General features: G+C 36.3%; 1 pseudogene; it reads left to right on the top strand.

Moving 5' to 3' along the window:
• The first annotated feature begins 15776 nt into the window (after positions 1-15776).
• On the top strand, positions 15777-15874 carry LOC147829482 (U2 spliceosomal RNA; annotated as a pseudogene).
• The last annotated feature ends 809 nt before the right edge of the window (positions 15875-16683 follow it).

Genomic DNA, 16683 nt, shown 5'->3' with positions numbered 1-16683 from the left:
AAAGTCATTTTGGTATTTCAACCCAAAGGTACAAGTTTTAAGAGTCAATGACAAAACACTTTGTAGGTGTCTGACTTGCTTTCTTAGAGGTGGATGGGGTCAGTCTTCATCTACTTTTAGAGGTTCTCCATGGGTTTCTGATTTCGCCAAAGAGAATGTTTAACAGTAGTAATTTGGTGCACTCCTAAAAGGACATAAAATGAGGGTCACTAGTTTGAACTAGCCTGGATACAACTTAGCAAGACCTTGTTAAAAATTGTTAAAAAGGGGGGAGGGGACCTAGAGAAGTAGCTCAGTGTTAAGGCCCTGGGTTCAATTCCAAGTACCAGAAAAAAATAAGTCTAATGAGTTTTCCATGCTAAGTTTTGGTCTTGCTTAGGAAACAGCAACCCTTCTTTCCATTTTCTCCTTTTTGGCATGGGAATATCCATCCTATGCCACTCTCACCAGTGAATTTTGGAGGCACATAAACTGTCTGATTTCACAGGTTCAAAGCTGAAGAGGAATTTTGCCTGAAATTGAATAGTACCTTGAGTATTGTTCATTACTGATTTAGATGATACTTAGAAGAAGTGATGGTCTGTAGACTTCAGAGTTAATGCTAGAACAAGTAAGTTGAAGCTTTGGGGGCTGCTGGAATACAGTGAATGCATTTTGCATCTGAGAAGGTCATGAGCTTGAGGGGACTAGGAGCAGATTGCTGGGGACTGGATTTATGTTGTCCCAAATTCAGACTCTAAAATTATCTCTGCTGAGATAATATCCAGAGATGGCAGCTTTGGCAGATAATCAGCTTTAATTGCAAACCGAGAAGAGAGCCTTCTCACTTCCAACCTTCAGAGTCAGTCGTGGAGAAAGTCACTTGTTATACACACCTATTCTATGGTGTTTTGTTATGCAGCCTAAACTGAGACAAATGTGACACCCTTCCTTAGTCATAAACCACAGAGGAGAGAGCTTGATGTTCAGAAAGAGCAAAATGGCAGGGAACTAAACTGCACATTTGTCAAGAAGGAATGAAGGGTAAACTATTTCTATTAAGAATTCTGACCAATAAAAAAGAATTTTGACTGAAATAAATCCTCCAGGTTCATCTGTATTGCTACAAATAACAAATTTTTCTTCTTTTATAAGGTTGAATAATATCTCATTGTGTGTGTATCACATTTCCCATTTATATATTATATTATACATAAATGTATGCAATTATTATTTCTTAGTTTAAATAATATTAATAATTTTATTATTTAACAAAAATCCATGTTCCAAGTGTTGATTTGTATATGATATCATTACTGAATGTGCACCTTATTGAATACTAGAGGCTAATATTCTCTTTTTGACTAAATATGAAAACATTCCTCTCATCCCTACTGTTGCATTTTAAATCCTTCAGAAAATGTAATGTGGGCTTTTCAAAAATGATGAGAGACTCCTCAAATAGAAGAGCAAGTCTAGTTTTAATTTTTCAGGTTAACTCTGGCTTCCCACGTGAATTTTCTCAGTGCCTTCCACTAACCAAATCCTGCCTGAGGGAGAGAGGGAGCCATAACAAACACATTTGCATCATGGCTAAACCACTGAACTGGTTAAGTCTAAAACAACTCTAAAAATATCAGGAATGGAGAAGAGACTTCAGGTTTTGAAAACCTAGTCTGAGATGACATTCCATAAACTTTTAATTCACAAGTTTATAAAAATGGTTGTTTAAAAAATTAGAGAGACTATTGCCAAAGAGCCTGACTTGGTTACTTCTGGCATCTATTTATTTCCCAGAGTAACCTCTTTGTCTGCTTCTCTCCATAACAAATATGTGACAATCTGCTCCTAAGAGACAGACTGAGAAGTAATGTTATTATTCAAAATAAACACAAAAATAAAGAAATACAGCACAACAAATCCTAAGTGAAAAAATAAGGGTTTCTTCTTAGCTGAGCAGAATGAATCATCTTTTAAATATCTGTGCTTTATTTATTATTGTCTTATCCCAAACGGAAGGTGTCAGCACCAGTCAATATCAACCATAAATTGTTCCTAACAAAATACAATCTCTACTTTTTAAAACCAGGGGTTACAGGACTGATAGCAACAGGTTAGGGAAAGTTAACTTTGGCAAATATCTCACAAAATGAATTTTTTATAGAAAGAGGAAATTCCATAAATTGGGATCTAAATAATGTCTTCTAAACTGATCACAGAAATAAAAGCAATTTTTACAACTTAACATGCACGATAACACTAATAACTGCCAAGGTTATGCATGTACACCTACAGAGAGTAGAGAACTCAGCTGATTTATATGAAGCGTTAAGAATGCAATTCACTCTTTACAATCCACTTTTACTGCCATCAGCACTTCAGATCTCAATTTACCTGAGAGCAAATAAAATCTACCTCTTGTTCTACATAACTCAGGAAGAAGAAACTGGTTTTCTTGTTATGGTGTGAGCTGCCTTTTATTTACTGATGAGTTTCAACTAAATTCTCATTAATGAGCTGAAGGCTGTCTGCTTGGAGGCCTTAGAAGATGTAGCACTGTAACGCACACATACGGAGACACTCCTGCCGCCACTGTCGCTTGTAACTGTAATCACTAAACCTGTCCATTTACTTCAAGGGAAAATACCAAGATGAAACAATGCCCCACCTCTCTGCCAGACCAGATAGAGTATTACTTCAAGTATTTTCCTCTGGTGTTTTAACATCCCAAGGATAATTAGTGAAATTACATATTTTCTGTCAGTGAGTCAAAGCTTGCATGAAAGTCTACTGAATTTTCCCTTTATTTTAATGCAACTTTAACAGAGTTCAGGTTTAAGAAAATTTAAAAATCTATATTTGTTAAAATATCTTGTTTTAATAAAATGAAGATTCGTATTCATGTGTGAAATCATGCTAGGTTCTCCCCAATTCCTCATAGTGAGAGGAAAGGCGGGAGAAAGACACAGCTCCCCATCTGGCTCTCTCTGGATTCTGGCAGGATAACAGCCGAGATACTCTGCTGCAGAGCACACAGGTGACAGACAGACAGACAGACTCAGGCTCAGCTCCACCCACAGGATGAGGGGACCTTGGTGAATGGCAGGAAAATGTATTTGCGTAGATGTTGCTGTCAGCTCCTGCACATTTTGGTGTTCTATTTAGGTGACATGCAAAAGCACTAGATTTCGCTTTACAGGATACCTGCTGTGACTGCACAAGTCCAGAGGGAGGGGAAAATTAAATAACAGACAGTGAAGGAAAAGAAAGCATGGCATGGCCCTTGGTGGCCGCCCCCCACTCCTCCTCTTTCACCGACACTGTAAATGACAGTAGTAACAGTGTTTTTATTTCTTTTGCAGCAGCACATAAATGTCTTCCCCAACAGGACACACAGATACTGGACTTCTTGCTAAGAGTATTCTTGGTTCCCTTTCATTCATTTCCTTTTATACAGATGAATATTTTTCGCTGAATAAATGTACTGGAAGTAATATTTTCTTGGATCATGCTTCTTCCCAGAAATGTTTCATTTATGGAAACACAAAATCATACTTTAGAGGACTCTCTTTTGGATAAAATGGTAACCATGGAGCAATAAAAAGACAACACAATAATTTTCAATTTCATGTGTATGTGGTATTTGACATAACCAGCAGTGCCTTTATCTTAGATCCTGAGTACTACGGATAAAACAAGTTCCTTATGTCATTTTCCCTGTCATCACTGCTTTTGAGACACTGATGGCATTGTATGGCTCATTCTGGTATTTACTTTAACACTAGAAAACTCTTACTAATTTAGTCAGAGACAAAATGACAAGAAAGCAATTAAAGAAGAAAGCTGTTGCAACACATCTCAGCATGGCCCAACTGGACTCGTTTTTCCATTAATACATCTTCATAATTGAGCTGTGTAAGTGAAGTTATTGCTAGAATTCTCTGTCTTTTCTGGAAACTACCAAAGATACTCTAGGAGGTTTGCTTGTCTTCAGTCCCTAGTCAGTGGTGTGTAAGCCATCAGGAGCCACTGCCAGCCGGCTGCATGGTCCTGCAGTCGCGTCTGGGGTCCTGCAGCTCACAGTTAAACAGGAGTCATGGGAAGATGGTGGAGAAGGGAAGGGAAAGAGGAAGCTCTAGAAAGAATATGAGAAGACATATACAGTGTTTCTATATGATTTTTTCTTTTTATGTGTCACTAAAAATTTAATGTAATACAGTCTGTAAAATGTATTTTGTGTTTATTAATGTGTCCAGCAGGGTCGGTGTGTTTCTTCATTGCCTTTTAGGATATACTTGGTATATTCTATATTTTTACATTACATACTAAAACGTTAGTTCACCTTAGATGGTCATTAGTTTTGCCAGTTAAATGATATAGATCACATTATTTTAGATGAGAAAACCATGTTCTACATAGGTTAAATAATTTTTCCAATCCAAACAACTGGTATATTAAAATTATATTAAAATTCTTTTCACCATACAACTCTTCTACTTTTAATTCTCAGGATTTACAAATGCATAGTTTTTAGCAGTGATGTACTAGTTGCTAAGGATTTTTATTGCTAGCACCTCTATTTATTTATTTATTTATTTACTTACTTATTTTTGGTACTGGGGATCAAACTCGGGTCCTTGCGCTTGTGCAGCAGGCGGCAAAACCACTGAGCTAAATCCCCAGCCCAACCTCTATTCATTTTAAACTGCAAAATTCAGTATTTTATTGCTAACATTTTATTGATATTTTATTGTACTTTTTCATTCTGTTAATTTGTAAATAGTCTCACCTTGTAACAAAATAAAGAAGAGGTGGGCCCATGATGATTCAAATGTGTCTCATATAACTGAATAAAATAACAAAAAAGAAAGAAAAAAAAATTGTTCCTATAAAAGGTTGATCATAAATTCATAAATTTTATGAGAGAGTCAAGCTACGAACCCAAGATGTGGTTTATGAGGAGGCCAGGGTCTCAGATGCCGCCCATCCGGCCAAGTGGGAACCCTTCTCACTTAACAGCTCTGTGACAACCCCAGGTTACCTGCACTTTGAGTCTAAATTTCCCGGTCTGTTCAGTAAGTACATGATGCTACCTACATCTTACAACTGTTTTGTGAATAAATTATGTAATTGAGGTGAACTCCTTAGTCCTTAGCCTGAAATATGGAAAATCCACACTACGTATTCATGTGAGAAATTGAAGCACAGCAATAAATAAATAAGTATTATTAATAAGTATTATTTACCAAGGGCCTAGGACCTAAGAAATGGCACCACTGGGATCTGGACACAGGAGGAGTCTGTGTCCAGCAGGTGAGGCTTTCCCTTCCTAGTTAGGTCATCATCATCTCACAGTCCACTTGGTGAAATATATGCCTGGGTAACACACACAATTATCTCTGATTTGTTTTCTTTTGTTTTCAGAATGTCTGGAATAAAATCTAAGCAGAAGCGTCAGACCTTTCTGGGATCCCAGAGATGTCCTTGCCACTCAGTGGAAGATCCTTGAGCAACTTCCCTGCCCACTCATACAGTGAGGTGGAAGATGGAAAGGAGGCTGATGGTTTAGGCTTCAAGGCACATTCAGAATAATTCTCTCTCTCAAGAAGCTTCCAGGATGCTTTGGAGCAATAACAAGGTTTGAACAAAAGTCAGCCTGATTTCTGACACCTTGCTTGCTTGCTTAAAAATCCCCTAATCAGTTCACAGCACCCTGGACTTGAGAAAGGCAATAGAAGAAGTAAAGTCTGATAATGAGTTAAGACTATTTATTCTGTAGACAGAAAATGTGTGTGCTTGTGTATGAAATCTTTTAAAGGCTTCTTTGGCCTCTCCTTTTTGTATTCTTTTTATTAATTTCCAGATCATTATTATGAAGTTAATTTTCATTACTCTCTTTCTAGTTTCATCTCCATAGGATGCTCCTGAATGTTTGGAAGCACACAGGTACTTACCTGAGTGCAGATTTTAAAGTTTAAAGGCTTTAGGTGATACAAATATATCAAAAACCCATTTTTATAATACCAGTGTTAGACTTCTGTAGTCTGGAAGATGGAAAGTCTTAGGAATAAGGAATTTTTTATCTATGAATTTTTCTCTATTGCTTAGGAAACAATACATAGATCTGCCTCTGTGTCACTGCAGAGGGAAAAGGAATTTGAAAGGGTGATGTGAAAAACTCTGACTCCTTCCCCTGTGTTCCCTATCTTTAATGTGGAAAATAATGAACATAGTAGAAAAAGCCTGAAGCCCATTGCAGAATAATCTTCTCACTTGGATTTCTTATTAACAGGGGGTTTAAATTTAGATCATTTGCATCTGAGATAAAATGTTTAAGAGACATTCCTATTTTGTAATCCAAGGAATAATTCAAGAAACAGACTTATAAGGTTATCTCAGCAGTGTTGCAATGGTTATAATCATGTTCTAATTAAATTTTTCCTAATACAAATCTGATTCATTAAGCCACCCACATAGTTAAGTGAGATCACATCTACCTACCTAAGTAATTCAGCTAAATATGATGTAAAGAATCTGGTATGTTCACATTTTTATATTGAAGGAGATAATTTTTGTATTTTCTCCAAGATGCATAAAGAAAAGAGCAACTCATGAAAACATCTGCATTAGTTCTTGTCACACAAATCTAATTGTCATTCTAAATATTCTTTTTTGTAGCATAATATTAAGAATTCAGTGTCCAGGATTTCTGGGTTTGGTCTGTGTTTTTTGAGATGAAAGTTTCAAAATGAAAGTGAATTTTAAACCCTGGTATCATAAAAGTCCTTCTGTAGTTTTTCCCTCCATTCATTCTCAGAAACAGGTATCACACTTTCACGTGGACACATACAGGACAGTGAGATTTGGGGTCAGGGTGGGTATCTAGAGGCTTTGCTCCACACTTGTTATAAAGGTCAACCTCACACCACACATGTCCCCTCTCAGGTGTAGATTAAGTCTGCAGCACCAGAAGAGTTTTGCTCCAATTTGCTTTACTCTAATGTAAATGAAGGGAACTGATGTCTAAATAATAAAAGCTCATATACAAGGTTAAATATGTAATTTAGTTCTTCTAACTATTCAGCATTATGCACTCTGAATTTACCCATATTTGAGTTATGTGTGTATTATAGTCACATTATTTATGTTCCACCCCAAGGTCTTGATAAGCCTCTAAAGGTTTACTACACATTCCATGGAGCAAATTTTCCAAAACATAGAAAGCAGACATGAGAATTGAGAAAAATCTGTCATTGGCAGAAAAAAGTCTACAAGACAGGGATTCCAGATATGGGCCATGTGGCATACTATGCCTTAAACTCAGTAAGATCAGCAGCTGAACACCCATTCTTAAACTCACCATATAACTTTATGGAGTTAATCTACCTATTTGAGATTCAGCTTCTGTCATTAAAATGAAGATAACCATGTGTTCTCCATATGGGATGCTGATTAAATGAAATATAACTTCGAAATCTCAGAGTCCAGTGTCTGTAATCAAAAAGCTTCATCATTTGGGACTAACAACATTTACCCATCTTTGAATATCCCATGGCACCAATTTTGCTCCCTGACTTCAGTAGATATTTATCTGGTGCTTATTATAAGTTCTGTATTTTCTTGGGCCTGGGAATGCAAAGTAAAAGAGATGTGTCATATTCTTGAGAGCTACCTAGTGAGTAAATGTTGACTGAATTGTAAATTACATATTATAAAACTTAATTGTATAAAAATCAAATTTATAATTTTGATTTAGTTTTGCTTTTAATTAAGTAGCAATTTCACTAATAGTTTGAATTAGCCATTGACAATTACTAACAAGAAAATATTAGGTAAATTGGATCAACATAACTATAGAAAAAGTGTTTGAGGAAAAGAACACTCATCTGAAGAAATGAATACATTTAAATTGTTCTCAAAACTTTTTCAAGATTGATGTCTTTCTACCACATAGATTTACACTTGCTTTCTCTATACCTTGGTCATTTTCTTCCAAAGAAATTCCACAACCCCAAATGACCACCTGTAGGAAAGAATTTAAGTATTCTAGCATCTAAGATAGTTTGATTATCATAGAAGAATAAAAATATACCATTTCTCTGATTGGATGAAAAATATTTACAATTTTTAAATAAAAATTTCAGAAAACAATTTTTATTATATCTATTCTAGTTTTCTTATTAGGTTCAAGGTTTGTATACGTTATTAATTTGTATATGAAGAAAACATATGTTAAGATAACATGTCATCCTCAAGTCACTTTAGAATTTTAAACATTATAGTAAGGAAATTAACTTTAATTAGAAACCATAGTTTTATAAAAAGGAAAGCTGGGGAAGGTGACACTATGGTGTTTAGTTGTTCTTGGAGCTAAACTTTTCTTTCATCCAAAATATCCCATGTTATAGAACAATCATGGATAGTTTTCTTTTGTGTGCAGTGTGGTCCCGCCAGGGAGAGCTGAGTGAGATGAGGCTGAATGCTACATAGTAGCGCGCATGTGCATCAGCGCCATCTTCTCGCTTCAGTTCACACACAGTGTGCACCTCTCCACGGAAGGAAAGTTAATGCCGGTCACCGTCCCCAGCTCTGCCTGTCAACAGCCTACCCAGCCTCCTTCCATACACAGCTCCCATTTCCTCAGAGTACCAACGTAATAAACTAAGATTAGAATAATATCGTCTTCAGTGAGAGAAGAGGAAATACCAGGAGAACAAGACAAACTGATAGGGTGGGGCTCAGGCACAGAGCACTGTTGTCAGGGTAGCACCCCACACGCCTCTCTCTTTCCACTTGCTAGTGTGATTCGGCTTTTGAAAGCCCAAGCAAGACTTGCAAATGGAAATATGACATTGCAGGAGCTAAATTTCTCAGATATGTGTGGTGTTTACCTCAAAAGTACTGTAATATAAAATATCTGTTCATTCATTCATTTAGAAGAACACTTTTAATGTGTGCTTGGTAAGTTAAGTAACAAGATATCTCATGTTCAACATCACTGGTCATTCGAGAGATGCAAATGAAAACAATGCTGAGATTCCACCTCACCCCAGAAAGCATGGCTGCTGTTAAGAAGTCAACCAGTAACAAATGCTGGTGGGGCTGTGGGGAAAAAGGAACCCTTCTCCACTGCTGGTGGGAGTGTAGACTGGTGCAACCACTGTGCAAATCAGTATGGAGATTCCTCAAAAAACTAGGATTAGAGGTCCCATTTGGCCCAGCTATTCCCCTGCTGGGGATCTTCCCAAAAGAATTAAAGTCATCACACTACACAGATATATGTGCATCCCTGTTTACAGCAGCACAATTTGTAATTGCTAAAACTTGGAAACAACCCAAATGCCCATCAACTGACAAATGAATTAAAAAAAATGTGTTTTTTTAATACAATGGAGTACCACTCAGCCATAAAAAGGATAAGCTTAAGACATTTATAGCTAAAGGGATGCACCTTGAGACCACACTCTTAAGTGAAATAAATTGGGCACACATAAATATCACATCGTTTCTCTGGTGTGAGAAACTGAAAGTGGAAATAAGGACCAAAATGTATAATAGATATTGGGAAATGGGAAGAAAATGTTCAAATGGGAGGGGGAACAAAGGAGGGGGAGAGGGAAAAGAAAGAAGGAAGAAGAAAAAAGAGAATAGAAGGAAAAAATGGAGGCAAAGCTTTTGTAAATAAGGAGGGGAAGAGGGGTTGACGGGGGCAAATGGGAAAAAAGAAGCAATATGCGTCATGTACAGGTACAAATTCCCTATGATGAATGTGGCCACTATGGACACCTAAAATGTACCAATAAAGGTTCCACCAAAAAATAAAGAAAAGTGATGCATAATAAGCTTCTTAAAGTAGATATCTTCTAAAACACCCCAACTTGTCTACCTCCTCCATGCTCCTGCCCTTGGTCAGCCCCTTGCCCCACTGGGCCTGGATTTAATGATGTGTGCAGCTCAAACTGCAGGACGTCACATCACAGAGTAGGTAGCTTCTGTCCTGAACACTCTTACTCTCTTTCACTGTTTCCTGGGTAAGCCCAACTGCTCTGGGTGAACACAACTTCCTTGTCAAAAGACACAGCTACAGAGACCCAGCAGCTCAGGGGCTAATGCTTAGCAGTAGTTACACTGGTTATTGCTGGTGGGTCTTCCCTGAAGTTGAGCTTCAGTTTAGAAAAATAGCCTCGGATCACATCTTGGATGCAACCGTATGAGACTTGTGACAGAGCCTCTCAAGAGCCATGCACAGATTCCTGACTCTTACAAACCATGAGGTGATGATGTTCATTGTTTTGCAGTGAAGTAGAAAAATAACAGTATAGTTTTATATATATATATATATATATATATATATATATATGAAGGTTCTAAGTTCTCAAATATTTGTTAAATGAAATAAATGAGAAGAAAATCTTTGAAGTTTATTAAGGTAAAGAACAGAAAAAATTTAAAATTAAAAATACTAATTTACAGATATTTCAATGTATGATGTTTCCTTATTGTTGTACATTTTCCCAAGTAGTGAATACTGTGACTACTTCTCTTTTCTATCCAAGTTTTCTTTTCATTTCATGCATTCCAGGACTCCGTCGTTAGGGAGAAGCATTACTTTTATGCCAATCAGGAATAATTTACTGTTTTATATCTTCATTAAGACATCTGTATTTTACCTAGATCAAAAGTCGAATAAAAGTGTACAAATACAAATAGACAATAAGCAATGTAAAAACAGTGCCAGAAATTGAATGTTATATTCTTTATCTTTCATTCCAAACTGCTTACTGAGTGGGCATAAGACGTTTAATTAATGATCATAAAATTAGTGATAATGTCCAATCTCTATTTGTAGATATATATCTGCTTGCACTGAGTCATGTGCCATGTAGCAATATTTCATTCTTTGTTATAGTCTCAATTCTTCAAAATGGCACTTGTCGGAAACAATAATTATAATTTTCTTTTCACTTATTCCTTGCAATTTTTTTTTTGCTCTCTAAAATCACGAGGACCCCTGGATATGACAGTTAAAGCATGAGTTGAACTGACGTGGACTTTTCTGCAGGTACTACCCATGTCTGACATCCCTGATGTTATCTACATGCCTCCTCCTCCTTGGAAGGGCAACCCCGTGGGGTGACAGCTCCACTAGTTTTTTCCCATTGCTCTGTGATAGATACTGTTTCACATTTTACCTAATAGCAAGTGAGCTAGATCCAACAGTAGGAACCTTCAGGCCATGGCTCAATAAGAGAACTACAGTAACAATGCCCAAATGAAAGCAACCACTGACAAAGAAGTCTAATATTACCTATTCGCAGGTATTTTTGCTCAGTTATTTTTGTCTCATAAGATAAAGCATAAAATGATTCTACAGTTTTCATGGGAACTTGGAATAGCTCCAAATTTTTAATAATGCTTTGATTAAAATGATGAGATAGGTAGTAATGAGGAGACATTAAACTAAAATTTATTGTTTAGCTATGATTTTATTGGTGGTTTCCAAAGAAATGAATAGGCAAGCCCAGTCCTCAGTAATAAATACACGAAACAGCCTAAACACATAACCTGAAGCAGTTGTCTAACCTAAAATGAGATTTAAGTTATATATTGTTTTTTAATATATCCAGTAGTTTCTTTTAAGTATAAACTCCTTTAATAATAAAAGTCAATGATATTGGATTAAGTTTTGCACTTCTAGCCTCTTTCTAAGGGAAAGAGCAAAAAATTGATTTTTTCTGAATAAATGAAGTCAAGTTACATTAGTTTAATATCCATTTTCTATGTGATATTTCATAAGAAAATAACCTAAATAAGTTTCAATATATGATGCTCTCTTTTCTCTGACACTTATTTAGTAGAATTTTAATTCTAAGGATACATAATATCAAGAAACATGCTGGTATCAGCAGTTTAGTTTTATATGGGAGAATTACTGAATAAGCTATATGGAGGCACATCTTGCTGTCTAGAGCCTAATATATTATTTATGATATCTTTGAATCCTTGATACAAGATGTATTAATTTTATCAGTCAATGGACCATAAAGGAATTCTATATCCATAAAAGATCAATTTAAAAAATCAATAAAATCATCTGAGTGGATACCAAAGAGACCTAACTAACTTGGACCCACCAAGTCTCAGAGGTGCTCTCAGTCACATCATATTTCTCCAAATTAGTTAGAACCATTTCAGGACTCACATGATCAAACAATGAGTCGGTCTCATCTCCATTTCTATGCCTTATAAAGATACTTTCTAAAACCCCAGAGGGATGGAGCTTCAGAAACCGAAGGGAGACTGTTTGACAATGCCTGTAAACAAAAAATGCATGGTGTCCTTGTCTGTGTTATCATTTTCTGCCATCAGGGTTATTGTTTTGAAAGGTTCTTTATAATCCTTCGGACACTGACGTCTCCATGTGGCTGCCTTCCTGTTTTCCCTTAGCAACTCAGTCAATTAATCACACTGGAGAAAAGATGGCATTAATGTATTGATGATAAATAATTTTACTGAACGCTTTTTAGGCACCAGCCATGAGTATATGACATTTGTTACCTCGTTTTGCCCATCATCAATTTAGGGCAAGTCCTCCTCTGGGCCATTCGAATAGCATGTTCAGCCAGACTCCTGCATTACTTTGCTGGCACAGCAAAACACCACAAAGTAAACAATGGAAGTTTAATTTCTCCCAATCCTAGAGGCAGGTGCCCAAGATCAAGGAGCTGACAGATTTAGATTCTGCAAGGTCCTCTCTCCTCGCCTGCCATCTGGCTGCCTTCATGCTCTGTCCTCACCTGTTTGTGCACCTTTCTAGTCTCTGCTCATGTGACAATGTCCTCCCCTCAGAAGGACACCACACACACTAGATCAAGGCCAACCCTAAGGAAAACATTCAAATTTAATTACTGCTTTAATGCTTCTGTCTCCCAGTACAGTCCCATTCCTAGGTAGCAGGGTTAGAATTTCCAGGTGTGAATTTTGGAGGACACTAAATTCAATCCATAAGACTCCTCAAGTTTACATAGTTATCAGAGCTTACTTTGGTCCCCATTAAGTACAGAGGACAATGCTGATATGGTATGATCATAAAATATGGTGAATGTTTAAATTTTAAAAATTATTACAGTAAAACACACATGGTTATTAACCCCACTCAAAATGCTCTTCTTCATTTGAACACACTTATCTCACCATTCTTCCTACTTTCTGAAGCAGGTTTTTAAAAATAATTTTATTAAACTAAAATTTGCATATTATAAAACTTAAAATAAGATTTAGTTGATATAGGCACATTGACAGAATTCTACAACCATAACCACAATCAAACTTAGCTAACCTTTGTTGAAACACTCTGCCAACCAGACATCATCTCCAGTCCCTTCCCCCTAAACTAGGTAACCACTGAGCTACTGTTTGTCTTCATAGAATTTCCTGTTCTGGGTTTCTTTTTTTTCAAAATAGATCATATGCATAGCAACAATAAAGACCTTAACATATCTAAAGAAATGAAAATCCTGCAAAGTGAGCTGTCACATAGTATTGGAATGAAAAGAGAAATAGCAGAAACATACTTAGAATATAATAACTATTCTTCTTTACCTTTTTTCTCTCCTCTTTCCTATTAAATTTTTGATATAAGGAAAAACTACATGACGGTCAAACTTGTTCACTTAACATACAGTCTCAAGGTGCATCCATTTTCCTACAGATGACTCAAGTTTATCTTAGCATCAGAGTAGTGCTCCATTGTGTGTAGACACCAGATGTTTTAGTACATTCATCTGTTGATGGACCTTTAGGCTGTTCCCAAGGACTTACCTATAATGAATTGTGCTGCTACAAACTTGGGTGCTCCTACATCACTGTGGTATGATATTTTTAACTCTATGGGAAAGATACCGACAACAGGAATAGTTGGGTCAAATGAAATTTCTATTTTTAGTTCTTTGAGGATTCTCTACAGTGATTTCCGCAGTGGTTGCACCAATCTATACTCTCACCAAGGATGAAGAAGGGTCCCCTTCTCTCCACAGCCTCACCAGCATTTGTTACTATTGATTTCTTGATGGTACCTGCCTTAGTTACTTTTCTCTCCTTGCTGAGACAAAATACCCAACACTCAAAGTTAAAAGAAAAAGAGTTTATTTACTCATAGTTTGTAGAGGTTTCAGTCCATAGTTGGCTGGCTCCAAGGCAGGGATGGCCTTGTCTCTATGGACTTGCTGCTTGCTGTCATCAAAGCTTTTCTCTTGGGTTGAATCCACTTGCTCCCTGTGGTTTTCCTTAGTAGATGTTCCACCTTCCTTGTATCTTCAATTTCCTTGTTTCCATAGCATCTTTGCCTTCACTCTTATAGTTTCTGGTACCTTCCTTTCAGGGTGGCTTTTTCTGAGTAAGAGGTCCATAGGCTCTTCACAAATAAAAAGTTTATACTTTCATACTCTTTAACTATCAATGAGTGGGATCTTGCTGATCCCTGAGACGTCCTCAAAGCCTGTCTTCTTGTTTTAGTTTAAACTACTTGGTTTCTTTTTCCTTTCTCTTTTTCTTTTTGGTATCAGGGATCGAACCCAGGACCTTGAGCTTGTGAGGCAGGTACAGTGCCCCTGAGCTAAATTCCTAGCCCTTGGTTTCTTTTTAATAGTGCTATTTTTCTCAATGACCAAATCTTCTTTAGCTCCAGTGTTATACATGATTCTTTCCAGACCAAAATTTAAGTCTTTTATATATTCTGTTTTTCTTTTTGCTCCCAATTCTCACTGTAAGTCTGGCTACAGCCACAGTACACATGCTACAGCCTGGATATTGGGCTGCTTTAATATTTCCTTTACCATATCAATTATTCCACCATCTTTAAATTCAACCCCATGCAAAATCTTAGGACATGGCAAAATGGAGGCAAGTCCTTTGCCAGAATTTAAAATGCATTATCTATAGTCTATTTTCCAATAGAGTTCTCATTCACAGATGTATCCATAAGACTGGCCTTTACTATCCTCATTCCTATCAGGATTTTGGTCTTCTCAGCTCTGAGAAAAACCACCCATTGGACTCTGTTTACAATATTCAAGGCTTTATCTAGCCCATTGCTCCAAACTTTTTCAAATTCCCCCCTCAAACCAGTCGTAAAGATTTCTGAACCATACTCTCAGGTCTCGTCACAGCAACAACCAACTTTTCTGGTTCTATTTTTTGGTATTGAACAGCTTTTCCATTGATAGCCCCAAATACCCAACATATATAATTTAAAGGAGGAAGGTTCATTTTTGCTCAAGATTTCAGAGGTTTCAGTCCATCATCAACTAGCTCGAAGGTAGAGTGCCATGGCAGAGGAGCATCATAAAGCATAATTTCTCACTTTATTATAGTGGGAAGGACAGCAGGGAAACAACTCCAGAAAGAAAGGGGCCAGGGACCAATACAGCATCCAATGTCATGCCCCTTGATATTCCCATACATACCCAAGCGTGCGCTTTACTAATCCCATAGGTGACTCTCCAGACAGTCCAGTGGATCTAACTCAACTGTCTTATGTCCTTGCTATTTGTTCTTGTTAAAATGGCTAAACTATATTAACTTTGTTGATTTTTTTCAAAGAATAAGGACTTGGCATCATTGATTTTTCTTTTTCTGAATTTTATTTATTTTGTTCTTATTTTTCATATTTCTTTTCATATGTTTACTTAGGATTCAATTTCATCTTATTTTTTTAGTTTCTTAGTAGGGAAGCTTAGATGATTAACTTTTGATCTTCCTTTTTAAATATATGCATTCAATGTTATAAATTTCCTTCAATCACTTCATGGCCTTTTGGCTAAGATCAAGTGTAGTATAAGTTTTTCTCAAAGCACTGCTTTCACTATATCCTACAAATTTTAATAAGTTATGCTTTCATTTCTATTAGTTCAAATAGTTTTTAATTTTTCCTGAGATTTCTTTTTTCACCTGTATGTTACATAAATATCTCAAGCATTTGGAGATTTTTCTAGGTATGTTTCTATTATCTGTCATTTTAATTCCACTGTTGTCTGAGAATAGACATTATGAAATTTCTATTCATTTAAATGTGTTAACATGTGTTTTTGGTCCAGATGTGGTCTGTTTTGGTCAATACTCCATGTGAGTTTGAGAAAAATACGTATTCTTTTATCAGATGAAGTCACCCATAGATATTTATTATACCAGGTTGATGGAGTGGTGTTGTCAAGTTCAACTACATATTCACTGATTTGTTGCTAGCTGAATATATCCATTTCTGATAGGTACAAAAGCCTCAACTATAACAGTGGCTTCATCTGTTTCTCCTGCACAGTTGTCAATATTTTCTTCTTCACATATTTTGTCACTCTGTTGTTAGGCCAATATACATTAAGGGTTTTTATTTTGACCTATATAATGCCTATCTTTGTCCTTGATAACTTTCCTTGCTCTGAAGTCTACTGTGTCTGAAATTAATATAGAAACGCATTTTTAAAATTAGTGTTAGTGTGGTGTATCATTCTCTAACCATTTATCAGTATATTTTTGAAAAAATGTAAATTTCTGTAGATTACATAGTATTGTGTCATATTTTGATTCACTCTGTTCAATCTCCTTTGTTTACTGATACATATAGATAATTGATATTGAAATGATTATAGAGATGTATTAATATTTAACATATTTATTACTATTTATTGTCCCTATCTTTGTCATTTACTT

The sequence above is a fragment of the Heterocephalus glaber genome, unplaced genomic scaffold, assembly GCF_053883595.1.
Source record: "Heterocephalus glaber isolate CG9 unplaced genomic scaffold, H.glaber_assembly_v1.0 deba00000594, whole genome shotgun sequence".
In the NCBI taxonomy this organism is placed as follows: Eukaryota; Metazoa; Chordata; class Mammalia; order Rodentia; family Bathyergidae; genus Heterocephalus; species Heterocephalus glaber.
The sequence above is the reverse complement of the archived record's forward strand: the minus strand, read 5'-3'. Positions and strand labels throughout refer to the sequence as shown.